The sequence below is a fragment of the Calliphora vicina genome, chromosome 4 (assembly GCF_958450345.1).
Source record: "Calliphora vicina chromosome 4, idCalVici1.1, whole genome shotgun sequence".
NCBI classification, from domain to species: domain Eukaryota; kingdom Metazoa; phylum Arthropoda; class Insecta; order Diptera; family Calliphoridae; genus Calliphora; species Calliphora vicina.
The window spans coordinates 107,714,921-107,723,547 of NC_088783.1; the positions used below are offsets into that span (position 1 = coordinate 107,714,921).

Here is an 8,627-nt window from a genome sequence, read left to right on the forward strand (position 1 = left end):
TGGTAGTGAACAATACTCTCCATGACTTTGGAAAGTGCAGAACAAATTCCTATTGGCCATAATTTCCATTTTTGGGAATTGGCGTTACATTAGCAACCTTCCAACATACAGGAAATTTGCCGGCACGATATAATATTTTGAAAAGGTTAGCTAATGGACGAGTTAGCGTCGGAGAACACTGCTTCAAGACCAGTGCTGGTAGACTTCTTTTTCATGCCTCAGTATTTTGGCACACGAAAATTTCGCCCTTTTTCGCAGCGAATCAGTTTCGGCATTTTTATTATCACGCCAGATTCCGAATATTTTCTATCTAGATCTGATTGCAATTTTGCACTTCTCATTAAACCAGGATTTTTCCATAGTTTGAATCGAAATTAAATTTGATGAAATATTGATTTCGACCATTTTCGCCACGGCCTTGATACTATTGTCTAATAAACAGAGATTTCAATTAAAATGCAGAAAGAAATCGTGGAGCGCATAAAGCTCTGCCCAACGAGCTTTTTCGTAAATATAAGATGAACATTTCGTAGCTGGTCGTGAAACTTTACGAAGTTTAGAGATCGAATTACCAAGAGGTGCAAACACCTCTACTTCATACTTTACAGCATTCTAACGCTGTTTAGACAACTTACAGCATGTGCAACTTTTTCTCTATCTTTGCCCTGTTTTAATGCCTATAAGGATAGTGACATTCGCCAATCCATTTCTGCACGACGAATATTAGGAAGATTGATTCGTTCATACACTCAGAAGCCTTGATTTAGGGTATCACAAAGAGAAATGATTATGGACCCAAGAAAGACGGTTATTACTGACTGACTGCCTTTTTCAATCAAGCTTCTATATAAATCTGGACATATGTCTTAGGAGACGTAGATTGTGGTGATGATAATCTAGTTCCGATGGGGATTTCGATGGTTGCTTAAGACAGCTCATCAGGAAAATTTTCCAAATTATAAGGAAATGATATCTTTGAGTTCGCAGCTAGGTTTTCCCGCAATTTTATTTAAAAATTCTAGCCGAACTGTATTTTCGTATAGGATCTATAGCACAAGAATAATTCATTAGTAATTTATGGTACTCCATTAATATTCACTAGAGTTTAAAAAGTTACTCCGTCAGAGTCGTACAAATTAGCATAAGAGTAAAGCATTTCATTAGGAAGAAGCAAATTCTTAACAAATTGTTAAACTACCCGCGAGTTAATTATTCACCCGTAGCTGATTTAATACTGATCTTATAGTTCTATTTTTTAAATCGTATTTTATTATCGTATTTAATACTGTACAAGTTAGACTGTCCACTTCAGTTACTGAAGAGGTCCGAATATATTAGATCAAGATTCATTCCATGAACGACAAATCAATGAAAATGATTCGCAAATTTATTCAATTTTTAATGCTAATTAACGACCGTGTAATTCAATAATGTTTTGTCCGATTCAAAATTGTGGTGGCAATATCGTTGCAGTCAATGGAGACCGTTACATGGCGAAAAATATTGTACGAATCCTCCTTTGATTTCAGCAATAAGGCCTTTAGACTTCTTATTATAAGATGTTGTGAAAACTTTATAATAAAGGGTGGTTTTTGAACTTGAAATTGCCGATTTGGCTCTAAAGCAGTTGCAAACTGACCCGATGTTTTATCGTAAAATTGATTTCATCGATTAGGCTTAATTTTGACATAACGGTTTCATTAATAAACGAAATTGCAGCAGAGTGGAGTGATACCAAATCACAACAGACCCTACATAATCCATTATTGGAGGCATTACTCCATGAATATTATTGTCAAACTCAACAAGAACTTGCAAAATCATTGGGAGCTATTCAAACAGCAATTTCAAAACGTTTGCGAGTAGCAGGATTCATACAAATGCAGGGAAATTGGATACCATACGAATAAAAGCCGAGTGACCCCGAAAGACGATTTTGCATGTCCGAAATGATGCTTGAACGCTATAAAAGAAAATCATTTTTGCACCGCAATGAAAAATGGTTTCATTACGATAACCCGATGCGTAAGACATCGCATGTGAAAAGCCTAAAGACAAATATCCATGGCGCTAAGGTAATGCTCTATTATAATCTGCTGAACTCTGGCCAGACTAACACAGGGAACCTGTACCGAATGCAACTGATTCATTTGAAACGAGCATTGGCCGAAAATCGCACAGAATATGCGGCCAGACATGAATATTCCATCATGACAAGACTCGGCCAAATGTTGCAATACCTGTTAAAATAGTATTTTAAAAATACGCTTCACTTTGGAACACTTTGGAGTATCCGAAATTGGCTTAATTCGTTCTTGGCTCGGAATCTATATGTTGCCAGAAATATGGGAAACTGTCATAGCTAACAATGACAAATACTTTGAATACGTTAATACTGTACAAGTGTTTCAAACTAAAAGCTAAAAACATTAAAAAAAATCCCGCATTTAAAGAATATTTTATTAATAAAGATGTGTGAATGTTTTTGCCTGGAATAAATATCCTGTTGCTAAAGCTGAGGTTTAAGTGAGAATCTTAGGACGAGTGTAAAACTGGTCATTTCACAGCGACAATTTAATTGCCGTGGGGACGTTATCACTAGATATTTTTACAAATCACTTACAACCTAGGAAATATTTAAGAACGATGACTATTAATCGAGGGTGGCTTTTCATAAAAATGTTCTGGAAGTGGTGTTAAATTTGTAGAAATTCTGAAAGTTTTATCTTGATATTATAAATTTGATCCAAAAGTAAACCAAGATGCTTTTTTTTCCTTCCCATATAATTTCATTGACAACACTCTTTTAGCCAGTTAGCCAAACAATCTCTTGCAGAAAGAAGTATTGGGTTCTCCTTAACTTCACTCAAAAAAAACATTTATTTTAACAGCGCAGCCACCAACAAAAACAACAGGCAAACAAGTCAAACAACTTTTATGCTGCTGCTAACGTTAAGGAATGTAATGAAAACAACAAAAACACAAAACAACAAAATACAGCAACAATAAGATGAAGACAGAAAAAAAAGATCAAACATGAAATGAGGTTTACACACATACAATCATATACTCAAACACACACTCACACATATTTGGTGGTTTTAGCTTCAAACACAGTGCAAAAATTTTCTTTTAATTAATATTGAAAACATTTTTTTAAGTAAGACAGAAAAAAACATTAAGTTATAAATTTTCTTATACAATGGTTGTTTTATTATTCATACCATTTTATTTCCACACAGACAAAAGTGAAATTTTCTTTTAATCACTTGGTAAATTTGTCAAATTAACTTTTGAATTTTTCACACTGAAAACTTTTCTTTTTTTTTATTTCAAATAGGTATTATTTGAAAAATTATTTCTTAAATTTATTGATATTAATTCTTATTCTTAGTATTTCTTTTATTTCTTTTATAACTTTTAATTTTTTTTATTAATTTTTGTTAAATTCTATTTAAATTTTTTGATTTTCTTTTGTTGAGATTTTCCATTTTAAACTTTCATATTTTTTTCACCAAAAATTTTCTTTGATTTTTCTTTATCATTTTCTTGAAACGAAAACATTTTTTCTAGTATAATTTTTTTTTTCTTTTTTATTTTTGGGCAATTTTTTTTTGCTTCACTTTATTTTTATTTAATAACACGTTTAGATCCGCTTTTATCCGCTTAAATGTTATTACTCGCTCGCATTGCCGTTGTAAACTGTTCGCTGGAGTTTCAGCTGAAAAGAGTTAAAGCTGTGTTTATGGTTAGTATGGTTGTTACCAATTCTCTTTGGGTCTAAATTGAGCTTCAAAATTCGATTAAAAAGACGGTAAGACAGTTTAATATTGAAACTGTATACAATCCAATTTAAAAGGCGCCAATTTAATTCCATTTTAAACTATTTAAGAATCAATTAATAAATTAACAGTTAACTAAATAGTTATTTTACTTGAAATTCTTTTATTTACTTCAACAGAATACTTTAGTTTGCATTTAAATAAAGTTTATTTAAATCCAATTAGAATTTAACTAGGGCCACTGTTTGATAAAGCCGTTCTCTTCATTCACGAAAAATGTTAGCATACTTTTAGGCTGTTATTAATTTTATTTCTCCTATAACACAGCACAGTGGCGAATTTTGTGGGAAATTATAAAAATGTGGGTTTAGAACATATTTTAACAAAAATCATAATTTTCTGGCTTTAAATTAAACAAAATATTAATTGCAAAGCAAATAAAACAAATATTGTATAATAATTAAGTTTCAAATTGCAAACGAACTCAATGCAATATTTTTGAAGAACGGAGTTTTAAAGTGGCATATTTTTCAATCTAATTGAGGTATTGACTTGAACATTTCTTTCGGGGCTGGGAAAATATTTCGGGGATAAATAGGAAACACATCAAGGTTTCTAAAGCTGCTTTTCGTTTTCTGATCCCAGCTTTGGAATTTTAGAAAATGTGGCCTAAAGTTGAAATTTTGATAAAAATAGGTCAAATTCCGATAGGTGTAGTGGCAACATATTCGAAAGATAGGACATGTTTTTTTATATAAAAATATTCTCCGTAAAGATACCTTACAGAAAAATATAAAATTGTTATATGTTCTTAAAGAAAGTTTTTTTTTTAATAAAAAAAAAGTGTTAGTCCAAAAAAAAACCAAAAATCTACTATTTTTTGAATGTTTAATTTAAAAAACGTTTATTTTTGGATCCATAATTGATATTGCTCTCAAAGCTTTTGTATATGAATGGTTATTTAGTTGTCTAATTAATTCGAGTCCATTCGGTCCAAAGCTGTGCCATATATTTTTTAAAAAAGCGGACCAAGGTATTTTCAAATTTTAATTTTGAAATGCCTATAACTTGGAAATTATAAGAGATAAATAGCACACGCAAGCATGTTTTTCAAGACCTAGTCGAGCGCTAGGCACGTGTTTAAAAATTTTACATGTCGACCCTACTTTGAGGTCCCATAGCGCCGCCACTGGAGCATTTGTATGACCCATTTTAATAACTTAAACTTGAATAGTCCTTGGATATGTCCACATCAAAGTCCTGGTGAAACCACATATCATTTTGCTGTTGAAACCACATATCGTTGGTGTCCATATCATCCAATTCAGCTCAATAGATCATCGACCTATAGCGCTCGCCGTTGACCAATGACGTTATCAAAGAAATATGGACCGATGAAGCCGACAGCCCTTTTTTCGGGATGCGTTTGACGCCTTTTAGAGTTACGACAAGGCTGTGTTTTATCTCCATTGTCTTTCAAAAATGTATTAGATGATATAATGCTTAAGGCAACAACCATTATAAGAGGCATCATTTGAGGCCTAACTGAACTCCTCAAAGATCTCAATTATGCCGACGTAATATGTCGCATAGACCACACATTCACCGATATGGCAGCCAAACTAGGGAATATACAGAGCACGGCAAGTGATGCTGATTTACATGTTAACAAAGCGAAGATCAAAGGTATTGCATTTAAATATCACCAACTCCCTAAAGTTCCAAAAAGACAACGTAGATCTTGAAGATGTACAATCGTTTATATATCTAGGCAGTGTCATATCAGCATCAGGCGGCTCGCAAGACGATATTACAAATCGCATCAAAAGGCAAACCAAACATGCCCCAAATGTTTGATTTACATTTTTGATGCGATTTGTAATATTGTCTCTCGAGCAAAACGTATGGAAATCACCAATTCGAATATGTTCCAAGCTCCACCTCTTTTCATTCTGTCCTGTTGTAGGGCTGTGAATCCTGGAACACCACAGCTAGCGACTTGCAATCCTTGCAGGTATTCATTAATCGCTCGGTACGAAAACTGCTCAAGATATTTTGGGCGAATGTTATCTCAAACAGAGACCTGTCGGAAAGAGCAGGTGAAACACCAATACGTATCCAGATCATCAATCGTAAATGGAGTTGGATTGGCCATGTTCTCAGATGCATCAACAACAACGTAGCCAAGATGGTAATTGAATGGAACCCCGAAGGAATAGAAGGTAGAACCGCTAACACCTGGAGAACACAATTCGAAACAAACTCAATTGGAAAGTCCTGGGCCAAAGTGAAGCATGTCAGTTATTATGTTTAATATCAATTATGTTCATTTGTTGTTAATCTGATTAAAATGAATGACGAGAAAAAAAGTGCGTACTAAAATTATTAAATATTTTCAACAAAACCCAACTTGGTGCTACAAAAAGTTGGCCAAACAATCAAAGGTCTGCCATCAAACTGATTCCAATGTTATTAAACAGTATTGAGAGAACTTGTCCGTTGATAGTAAACCTAGTTCAGGTAGAAAGATGTTTCTAAAGCCAATAAATAGAAAGCATTTTCAAAAGAGCTACCAACACATCCGGTAGGAAAGCAGTCGGGCTAGTTCTCGGACTATTTGGTACGAAAAGTTAAAGCCAATGCAGGATTAAAAACATACAAGGTTCAAAAAGTTTCTGACAGGAACTCTACTAAAAGTTTAGAGCCCAAAGACAGAGCACGGAAATTGAAGTACCTACTGCATAATGGATGAAAAAACGTATGTTCTGGAAAATTTTTCGAAGCTTCCGGCTCAATATTTTAGGACCTAAAAGTAGAAAATATTTTTCAAAAAGTTCTTTGTATGGCAATCAATATGCAGTTGTGGCAAAAGAAGTCAAACTCTATAAATACCGAAATTTACATCAAGGAAAGTTTACAAAAAAGGATGCTTCGATTAATAAGACTTCTTAATGTGTCCACTTATTTTTGGATTGATTTGGCATTCTGTCACCATAGTGACAGCAAGCAAAGTCTTGAGTGGTAAAAGAACAATAATGTGGTATTTGTACCAAGAGAGGCAAATCCTCCAAACTACCTGAAGCTAAGACCAATGGAGAGATATTGGGCTCTAGTTAAAAGAAAATTGAAGATCACAAAAAAGGTATCCAAAAGTGTGGTAGATTTTAAACAGAAATGGACTACCTGTTCGAACAAAGTGACAGAAAGCACTATAAAAGCCTTAATGGAAGGGTGTCCGGAAAAGGTTCCAAATATCATCACTAGTGATTGTAAATTGTAATAATAATTTCAATCAAATAAAAATAAATCAAAACAGTAGGTTTAGTGGTTTCATTTTTATTAACATATGGGCAATTCCATGAGAATTGCTACCACGACTGAAAATACAAAAACCATTGAAACTTGTTTTCAAGATGATTTGAATAGAAGAAAATAATAAAATGTTACTATGTGAAAGAATTTAGATCATATTGCAAAATTTTAAATACCAAAATAATAGTTTAAACTGATTATATTTAATTTTTTAAGGTTTTAGGCTAAAATTGCTGCAAAAACTAGGCTCCCAATTATCTTGTATTATGAAATGAATTTGACTGTGATTGTATTTACAGAATATTGTTTTATTATAAGAGAAAAATCTGTCACGTACGGTATGTCACGTACGATATTAAATTTTATTTATTATAAAATCATCCAAAGATTGTTTTTATTTAAATATGACGGATTATAAAGGAAAAATATTTCGTTTATTGTAAGAAATTAAAAGAAAACATAACGCCTCACACGATTCGAATATTTTCGCATATTTACCTCAAATGAGTTCCGTTTTATGTCACGTACGATATACCCTTATTTCGCTCAATATTTTAGACAACAATATTTCCAAAGAACTTTTTATTATTTTAAAATATAGTACCCTCTGAATGGAACATAAAGACCAAATTATTTTTCAGAAGCTCTTATTTTTGCAAAATCTATCCACTCTATAGGCGTACAAATGTCACGTACGATGATATGGAATTGCCCATATGTATATATGTATATGTTAAGATTTTTTTGATCTCAGTCCTGATTTTTAATGGTTTACATGTTGTAAACAATTGCAAATTAAATTTTGGAAACAATAAACATTTTTCTCTGAGTGTACATGTCATTATTTATTACTCAAATAGATTCTGATTTCAATAACTTAATTGCAATATTTAAAATAAAATATTGTATATAATGTGTACAAGTTTTGTTTACATTTTATTTCATTTAATATATTTATTCACAATTAAACTTCACATTAAAACAATAATAAAAAAAATCCCATAAATACAAAACCTCAAACAAAACCAGAATCAGTTGTTATAATACTGTCAAACAATTAACACTACATAGATAGTTTTCTTATCAGACTAAAAACAATAATTTAAAAACAATATAAATTAATTAAATAACAATAATAATGTTTAAAAAAAGTTCTATAAGCTACTGTTTAATACTAACCATTGTTGCTGTCATTTCCCACAATCATATGGGAGAAGGTGGGTTTCTTTTGTTCACGTTTTAAAATTCCATTTAATTTCTAAAAATCCCCTTTAATATTTTCAGCTGCTAGCCGCACATGTCCCAAAAATGAATTCTATACAGATTGCGGTGCTAACTGTCAAACTGAATGCGCTACTTTGAATGAACCCTGTTATATAAATTATATTAGATGTCCAGATGGTTGTTATTGTAATAAGGGTTATGCACGTGATGCCAATCGTAAATGTATACCAATTAGTCAGTGTTCCAAATAATGGATATAAAAACATGTACGATATATAAAATAAATGGATGAAATAATTTAAATGTGAA

The 8,627-nt window shown here is 32.2% G+C and overlaps 1 long non-coding RNA gene across 1 annotated transcript; it reads left to right on the top strand.

Moving 5' to 3' along the window:
* Window positions 1-8,134: 8,134 nt before the first annotated feature.
* On the top strand, window positions 8,135-8,627 carry LOC135958071 (uncharacterized). Its single transcript, XR_010576445.1, has 2 exons — window positions 8,135-8,311; window positions 8,379-8,627. It is a non-coding gene; the product is annotated as an uncharacterized LOC135958071 (long non-coding RNA).